The following is a 9,469-nucleotide window of genomic DNA, read 5'->3' as shown; positions in this document are numbered from 1 at the left end:
TTAAATTATAATAATCTTTCAACAATAAATAAATAAATTTCAAATAGAAAATATTACTAATTGACTCAAATAATAAGCGAAGATATTTTGTTGGATTGAGAGTTAAAATTCCTTTCTTCCACTTCAATTTTTTCTGTGATCCAAATGAGTGATAAAGTATTCTTCTTATTTCTTCTTGTCTGAATTTGAATTTTCATTATTTCTTTTCTTTTTTAGGAAGGGAATCAAGGGATGCCGCAGCCTTCATTTGAAAATCTTATAATGTTGTGGAGAAAGGTTCACCACCACCCATCACTCATATCAGTCTTTCATTATTTTTAGGCCACGTATTAATAAAGCCATCCCATAGACACATACGTCTATTCCTTCTTTTCCATACATTGAAAAAAAAAAAAAGAACAAGAAAATAATGGTATATATATAAATAATTAATTTCAATAATACAAACATATAAAATATATTTATATTATGAATTTTGTATAACAAACTTAAAATGTATCTCTTTTATAATTAGTGTAATTAATTATCAAAACCAATTGCTTATCATTTAATACTTTTCTAGATAAAATTAAAGAACTTATAAACGCTATTGTTGATAAGTGTTTTAAATTATGCATATTCTTAAATTGTAGCATTTTGATAATTAGTTAAAGGCTAACAATTGATATCTCAACTGATGATTTCACTTTTGCCCTTTCATATTAACTATGTTTTATGGTTTATAATTATTCTCAATTTAAAAATTTATAATCATCTTTGTCCCTAAATTATTGATAATGAATTAAATATTAGAGGTATTTTTGTTTTTTTTTAATAAATATTAAGGGAAAAATATTTCATACAAAGTATATTGAAAGTAAAAACAAAAGTGTATTATTTTTATATTTTTGAAATAAGAATATTAAAAATAAAAAATAAAAACAAAAATATAATCCAATTGAGTATGTAGTTGTAAAGATTTAAAAGAAAATGACACTCATCTCTCTTGAGAAATTTTATTTAAATAACACATCCTTCTGTTTTATTACAAATTTTATAGTCTCATTTCTTACAAAATTAAAATAAGCTGCATTTCAACAAATTTTACAAAAAATTCATTCGATTGTAATTACATATAGGCATATTAGAGATAAAAATTTGGTTTGTTCAAATAATAATAGTAATAATAATAGAAACTATATATGTGCTTTATTAATATAATAAATTTATTTGTTTTTAATATTTTACCACATGATAAAATATTTTTATTTCTAAAAAAAATATTTAATTTAATATTATATATTTTCCATCATTAATAATAGTACAAAAAAAAAGCAATTCCTTATTGCATATAATAAAAAGCTGTGAAAGCGATTGAAAATTACGTTTCGGAAAAAGGAATCTAGCAAAAATAAAAGGGTGTACGTGGCCGAAAGTAAGGGACCATACACTAAAGCGAATCTTTTCCAACTTCAAAGGATTAAAATGGCAAAAATTATTTTTTCTGAACAATGTAAATTTAAATTATTTATTCAAAATAATTTTATTATTAATATATTTTAATAAAATCCATGATATCTTTCGAAGATATTTTTATTATTTTAAATTTCTCACCAAAATCTTTGAAGTTTATCACAAAAATTGAAAAGACTTTCATCACTTTTGAAAAGAAATAATTTAAAAATAATGTTATACATTTAAATTTTTTTATAAATCAGGTCTAACTAAATTAAATAATAAAATTTAAAATAATTAGTTATAATTAATTTATATTATATTAAATTAATTTAATTAAATTTAATTAACAAAAATACTTGATTGTATAATATTATTTATAATTTAGAAAACCAAAAAAAAGAAAGAGAGATTCCATCATATAGAAATGTTTAGATAAGTGTATTCTATCAGATTCTGCAGATCGGATCGATATGCTTCGGGGACCGTTTTATGGAAGCTTGCATAGACACGTTGTTCACGAGTTTTAATTTATTAGCTACTATTTTCTTAATTTATTTAGAGAAATATTTTATGTATATTATTTTATTTTATATACTCAATTGATATATTTTTATTATTAGATAAAATTCAATTTAAATAATTTCATATTTTATTATACAATAGAAAATATATATTGAATAAAAATATTAAAAAAATCCTATTTACTGGTAATTCTCAAATAAAATAAAATTAAAAACACGTGGTTGGACTGCACACTAACGTGGAGAAATAATATAGGTTTTGCTCTTCTAAGGACAAATAATATATATAATATATATAATTAGATTAGGTTGATCTAGTAGTTAGTTTAATAGTTTATTTAAATAAGTGTTGAGGAGTTCAAATTTTGTTTTGTGTATGCAATAATTTATTGGCTAACAATAAATTCTTAAATGGAGCTCCGATCTGCAACGGATTAATTATTGACTTGTCAGATTAGAGATATCGTGAATAATATATATATATATATATATATTTGCTACAAAGGGAACACATTACTTTTAAGAATGACTATTTAAGTGACATTATTTTAAAATATTAATGAGACAAATTTACTAAAGTTATATAACATTTACATTCAATTTACATATAATTATTATGATAAATCAAATACTTTGTGCATTATTTGTTCGTTTTAATTATCAAAACATGTTATCTTTCTATTTAATTAGTAGAACGATCACCTAATTATGTTAGTTTATTAGACTCGTTGGCCGTTGATATATCATATCATATATTGATTTATGTATTTTTGTTTTTTTGGATCGTCATGAAAATTTCCTTATTCTCATGTAATTTTTTTTTTTCCGTTGACATACCATGTAAATGAAGTTCTCATATGATGTTGTCTCCTTGGATTCGGCTAGCCTTCTTCTCCTTCTTGATTAGCTCCTTTTTAAAATATGTTACTGCCGCTTTTTCATCACTAAATAAATGTCATCTTTAATTGAGTTTTCATTCTCCAAATTTTGAGAATTTCATCTTCGAACTCTATATTCTCTCCTTCGCTGCTATAGTTTTGCCCCAAACTAGTCTTATTCTTTTTCTTAGTAAAAAACTATCTTACTTCTCATTTTGTAAAATTTTTTTATGATTCTCTTTTTGTTTCTAGAACTATTCGCATTTGCTTTCTTATCCTTTAAACATATACCAAATTTTATATATACTCTCAATAGTCTTTTAGGTCTCATCGATTCATACTCTCTTTTTTTTTCAAAAGCAACAGCAGCCGCACAACCAGCACCACTACCATTCCAGCCGATTTACCAACTTGTTCTGTAGCTCTTTTGGATAATAGAACGCACAGGGCATCGCAATAAACGATGCTATGAGTATCTGAAGAAGCTGGTGAGTAATAGGAACCTGTAAAATCCAGTCAATTATAATTAATTAAATAATAAATTAAATAGGAGCAAATATGATTAGAAAATCTAACAATCGGAATCATATAATTTAAATATGATATTTGGATTTAGTAATTTTTTCTGAGTCGGAAAACATAGTTTTCTGCGTAAAAACGCGCATTGGAGTTTTGACCAGCAGTACCGGCTGAGATTTGTCTGATAGAAAATTTGATTATAAGTAAATAAGGCTAAGAAATTATGATTTATTATTAGGACAGGTAGAAATATTTAAAATGCGATTTAAAACTCTAATCTTAAAGGTTTTGGCCCAAAGTTGGGCCAACGGACTAAACCAAGTAATTTGGGCCCAAGTGGACCCAGACCTAGCATATATAAGCCTTAACTTAAAGCCATTCAGCCACCATAACTCACATTTAGTGTGTTTGGTTCGATGGCATGCAGGCGTAAGTACATACAATTTTTTAATTTTACGTTTGTTAATATTAAGTTTATGCATTTTTATGTGTTTGTTAATATTAGGTTTTTTCTCTGCTAGGTTTGCACCAAACCCCAATGCTTGCACACAGAAGATCTCCGACGTCATTAAGTCGATGTATGACCACCCGTGGCCAACTTACACACAGATCCCAACTTAGACCAGAGATCAATGATTTTAGAAGTGGACAGTAAGAACCCAATAATGTTGAATTAATTAACTGTATTTGAACTGTATTTTATTCCGACTAACTAATGTTAGTGAATCACTTTGTGCGGTTGAAACTCATATGGGATGCGGAGCATAATCTCATGATCAGGAAGATCTAAGACCACCAGACAGCTAAACATTTTCAGCATATGTTGAGCAATGTTCGTAAGGAGTGCGACCACCTAACGTCCTGGATCTGTCCAGCCATCAAGAAGGAACTGGAGGCCTATTTTACTCATAATGAGGGGTTCAAGCATCGCTGTCTAACGAACGTCGCTAACAGGGCTTCGCTCAGGGTTGTCGAAGTATACATGTGGGTCAGCGACCTTCATGAAGATGAAGAGCAGAGTGGTAAGAATTTTGTCATTCTTTAATATTTTAGTAGTTACTTGAATTAGTTATTTAATTTGTTCATTTATTTTATTAGTTGATATATTACTTTGTAATCTAAGTTGTTGGACCGTGAGGCAACACTGGTGAAGACCGTTAAGTATACCCATACTTTGAAGACCAACAAGGAGAGATTTGCAGACGAGCAGTCAGTAGCCCATTATGTGAGTTTAAATTAATCCTAAGTTTCAAATTTATTTGGTTTAAAGTCAATTATTCAACTGTTATCCTAATCATGATGTGTGTGACACAGGAGGATTATACGCAGAGGTTGGAGGCTGTCACCTAGCAATCTCAACCACCTAGTGGGAACGATGAAACCAACTCCGAGACCTCAGTGGTAGATCCTGATAGGATTTGGCACGAGATTGCCTCTGAACCCCACAAGAATCGCTGCTTCAGGTTGGCATCGTACATCGCCAGTGGTCTTCTCTCCTCCGCATTAGCGGTTTCCTCTGCCTCTACCTCTGCCACCAGCCCTGCCGATTGATGAGCGGATAATTTATACGCTTTTTGGCACTGTTTTTAGGTAGTTTTTAGTATGATTTAGTTAGTTTTTACTAAGTTTTTATTAGTTTTTATGCAAAATTCACATTTCTTGACTTTACTATGAGTGTGTGTTTTTCTGTGATTTCAGATATTTTCTGGCTGAAATTGAGGGACCTGAGCAAAAATCTAATTCAGAGGCTGAAAAAGGACTGCAGATGCTGTTGGATTCTGACCTCCCTGCACTCGAAATGGATTTTCTGGAGTTACAGAAACCCAATTGGTGCGCTTTTAATTGCGTTGGAAACTAGAAATCCTGGGATTTCCAGCAATATATAATAGTCCATACTTTTCCCGAGTTTTGATGATGCAAACTGGCGTTTAAACACCAACTTCCTGCCCTATTCTGGCGTTAAACGCCAGAACTGAGTTACAAGCTAAAGTTAAACGCCCAAACCGGCACCAAAGCTGGCGTTTAACTCCAAGAAAAGTCTCTACATGTGAAAGCTTCAATGCTCAGCCCAAGCACACACCAAGTGGGCCTGAAAGTGAATTTCTGCATCATTTACTCATTTATGTTAATCCTAGATACTAGTTTAGTATAAAAACTACTTTTATAGATTTATTTTATGTCTTTTGACCATCTAATGTTCCTATTTTGACTATTGTACACGTTTGGAGGCTGGCCTCACGGCCATGCCTAGACCTTTCACTTATGTATTTTCAACGGTGGAGTTTCTACGCCCCATAGATTAAAGTGTGGAGCTCTACTGTTCATCATGAATTAATGCGAAGTACTATTATTTTTCTATTCAATTCAAGCTTATTCTTATTCCAAGATATTCACTCGCAATTCAACCTGATGAATGTGATGATCCGTGACACTCATCATCATTCTCACCTATGAACGCGTGCCTGACAACCACTTCCATTCTATCTACAATAGCTTGAGCGTGTATCTCTTAGCCTCCATTCCGAAAGATCGGAGTCTTCGTGGTATAAGCTAGAATCAATTGGCAGCATTCTTGAGATCCGAAAAGTCTAAACCTTGTCTGTGGTATTCCGAGTAGGATCTGGGATGGGATGACTGTGACGAGCTTCAAACTTACGAGTGTTGGGCGTAGTGACAGACGCAAAAGGATCAATGGATCCTATTCCAACATGAGTGAGAACCGACAGATGATTAGTCGTGCGATGACAACGCACTTGGACCATTTTCATTGAGAGGACGGACGGTAGCCATTGACAACGGTGATTCCCCAACATACAGGTTGCCATGGAAAGGAGTATGAATGATTGAATGAAGACAGTAAGAAAGTAGAGATTCAGAAGGAGCAAAGCACCTCCATACGCTTATCTGAAATTCTCACCAATGAATTACATAAGTATTTCTATCTTGTTTTATATTTTATTTATATTTTAATTATCAAAACCTCATAACCATTTGAATCTGCCTGACTGAGATTTACAAGATGACCATAGCTTGCTTTAAGCCGACAATCTCTGTGGGATCGACCCTTACTCACGTAAGGTTTATTACTTGGACGACCCGGTGCACTTGCTGGTTAGTTTTGCAGAGTTGTGAAAAAGAATTGAGATTATGAATGTGCATACCAAGTTTTTGGCGCCGTTGAGATCACAATTTCGTGCACCAAGTTTTTGGCGCCGTTGCTGGGGATTGTTCGAGTTTGGACAACTGACGGTTCATCTTGTTGCTCAGATTAGGTAATTTTATTTTAATTTTAAGTTTTTTGTTTTTATTATTTTTATTTTCAAAAAAGTTTCAAAAAAAAAAATAAAGTATTCTATGACTTCAGAATTTTTAAGAATGAATTCTAGAGTTTCATGATGATCTGTTGAAGTCTGGCTGGCTGTGAAGCCATGTCTAATCTTTTGGACTGAGGTTTCAACTTATCATCACAAGAGCTTGTTGATTTCTATCAATCTTGCTGTTGTATGTAATGTTCTGCTGAAGCTTGGTTGGCCATTGGCCATGTCTAGTGTTTTGGACCGAAGCTTTCACTGAAAGCTTGGCTGACTAGTAAGCCATGTCTAATTCCTGGACTGGAGCTTTAAATTAACATTGCATGATTCCTGGAATTCTCATTAAGACTTTTGAATTCCTTATTTTTTTTCCTTTTCCAATTAATTTTCGAAAAAATAAAAAAATTTTATAAAATCATAAAAACCAAAAAATTTGTGTTTCATCTTTGAGTAGGGTGTCAAATTTTAAATTTGGTATCAATTGCATATTTTTAATTTTCATTAAAATTTTCGAAAACTCATGGAATTTTTCTTCATAATCTTCAAGTTGTTCTTGATGATTTTCCTTATTTGATCTTTGCATTTTCTTGTTTTGTGTCTTTTCTTGTTTTTCATATGCATTTTCAATTTGTTAGTGTCTAAACATTGAAAATTTCTAAGTTTGGTATTTTGCATGTTTTTCTTTTCTTAAAAATTTTCAAAAATAAGTTCTTGGTGTTCATCTTGACATTCAAAGTGTTCTTGGTGTTCATCTTGATATTCAAAGTGTTCTTACATGCATCATGTGTTTTGATCTTGAATTCTCATGTTTTGAGTCATTTTTATATTTTTCTCTCTCCTCATTAAAAATAAAAAATAAAAAAAAAATTTCCTTATTCTGCTCATAATTTTCGAAAATTTGGTTTGATTTAGTCAAAAGTTTTAAAAATCTAGTTGTTTCTTATGAGTCAAGTCAAATTTTCAATTTAAAAATCCTATCTTTTCAAAACTTTTTCAAAAATCAAATCTTTTTCATTTTCTATAGATATTTTCGAAAACTTTTAAAAATTGATTTTCAAAATATTTTTCTTATTTTTATTTCATATTTTCGAAATTACTGCTAACAATTAATGTGATTGATTCAAAAAATTTTTAAGTTTGTTACTTGCCTAGTAAGAAAGGTTCAATCTTTAAATTTTAGAATCATATCTTTTTGTTTCTTGTTATTCAAGTAATTAACTTTAATTTTAAAAATTAAATCTTTTTAAATTTCTTTTTCAAATCTTTTTCAAAATGAATTTCAATCATATCTTTTTCAAAACTTAATTTCAAAATCTTTTCTAACCTCTTATCTTTTCTAACTTCCTATCTTTTCAAATTTGATTTTCAAATCTTTTTCAATTAACTACTTGACTTTTTGGTTTGTTTTTAAAAGTTTTCTATTTCAACCATATCTTTTTCAAAACCACCTAACTAATTTTCTCTCTCTAATTTTCGAAAACTCCTCCTAACTTTTTCAAAATTTATTTTAATTAACTAATTGTTTTAAATTTTAATTTAATTTTATTTCTCTTTTTAATTTTTGAATAATAACCAATAATTAAAATAAAAACAAAAATATTTTTCTTTTATTTTAATTTAAATTTCGAATTTTTCTCTTCTCCTTCTTCTATTCTTCTCTTCTACTCACATAAGGGAATCTTTATACTGTGACATAGAGGATTCTATATTTTCTTTGTTCTTTTTTTTTCATATGAGTAGAAACGGGGATAAAGACATTCTTATTGAAGCTGATCCTGAACCTGAAAGGACTCTTAAGAGGAAACTAAGACAACCCTCTGGAGAGGACCTGACAGAAATTTTCGAAAAAGAAGGAGACATGGTCGAACCCAACAACAATGGTGGAGATGCAAGGAAGATGCTTGGTGGTTTTATTGTACCCTCTTCTAACTTCTATGGAAGAAGAATCTCAATTCCTGCCATTGGAGCAAACAACTTTAAGCTTAAGCTTCAATTAGGTTCTCTAATGCAACAGAATTGCAAGTTTCATGGACGTCCATTGGAAGATCCTCATCAGTTCTTAGCTGAATTCTTTCAAATCTGTGACACTGTCAAGACCAATGGAGTTGATCCCGAGGTCTACAGGCTTATGCTTTTCCCTTTTGCTGTAAGAGACAGAGCTAGAACATGGTTGGATTCACAACCTAAGGAAAGCCTGAACTCTTGAAAAAAGCTGGTCAGTGCTTTCCTGGCCAAATTCTTTCCACCTCAAAAGATGAGCAAGCTTATAGTGGAAATCCAAACCTTCAGACAGAAGGAAGGTGAGTCCCTCTATGAAGTTTGGGAAAGATATAAGCAATTGATCAAAAGGTGTCCTACTGACATGCTTCCAGAATGGAGCATCATATGTATATTCTATGATGGTCTGTCTGAGTTGTCAAAAATGTCATTGGACCATTCTACAGGAGGATCTCTTCATCTGAAAACCCTTGCAGAAGCTCAGGAACTCATTAAAATGGTTGCAAATAACCAGTTCATGTACACCTCTGAGAGAAATCCTGTGAACAATGGGACGCCTCAGAAGAAGGGAGTTCTTGAAATTGATACTCTGAATGCCATATTGGCTCAGAAAAAAATATTGACTCAGCAAGTCAATATGATTTCTCAGAGTCTGAATGGATTGCAAGCTGCATCCAACAGTACTAAAGAAGCATCTTCTGAAGAAGAAGCTTATGATCCTGAGAACCCTGCAATGGCAGAGGTAAATTACATGGGAGAACTCTATGGAAACACCTATAATCCTTCATGGAAAAATCATCCAAAT

At 31.0% G+C, this 9,469-nt stretch overlaps 1 long non-coding RNA gene across 1 annotated transcript; it reads left to right on the top strand.

The window, feature by feature from the left end:
- The first annotated feature begins 4,077 nt into the window (after positions 1 to 4,077).
- On the top strand, positions 4,078 to 5,713 carry LOC112759004 (uncharacterized). Its single transcript, XR_003179886.3, has 4 exons — positions 4,078 to 4,377; positions 4,479 to 4,580; positions 4,670 to 4,945; positions 5,054 to 5,713. It is a non-coding gene; the product is annotated as an uncharacterized lncRNA (long non-coding RNA).
- Positions 5,714 to 9,469: the final 3,756 nt, after the last annotated feature.

This window comes from Arachis hypogaea, chromosome 16, assembly GCF_003086295.3.
Source record: "Arachis hypogaea cultivar Tifrunner chromosome 16, arahy.Tifrunner.gnm2.J5K5, whole genome shotgun sequence".
Classification (NCBI taxonomy): domain Eukaryota; kingdom Viridiplantae; phylum Streptophyta; class Magnoliopsida; order Fabales; family Fabaceae; genus Arachis; species Arachis hypogaea.
The sequence above is the reverse complement of the archived record's forward strand: the minus strand, read 5'-3'. Positions and strand labels throughout refer to the sequence as shown.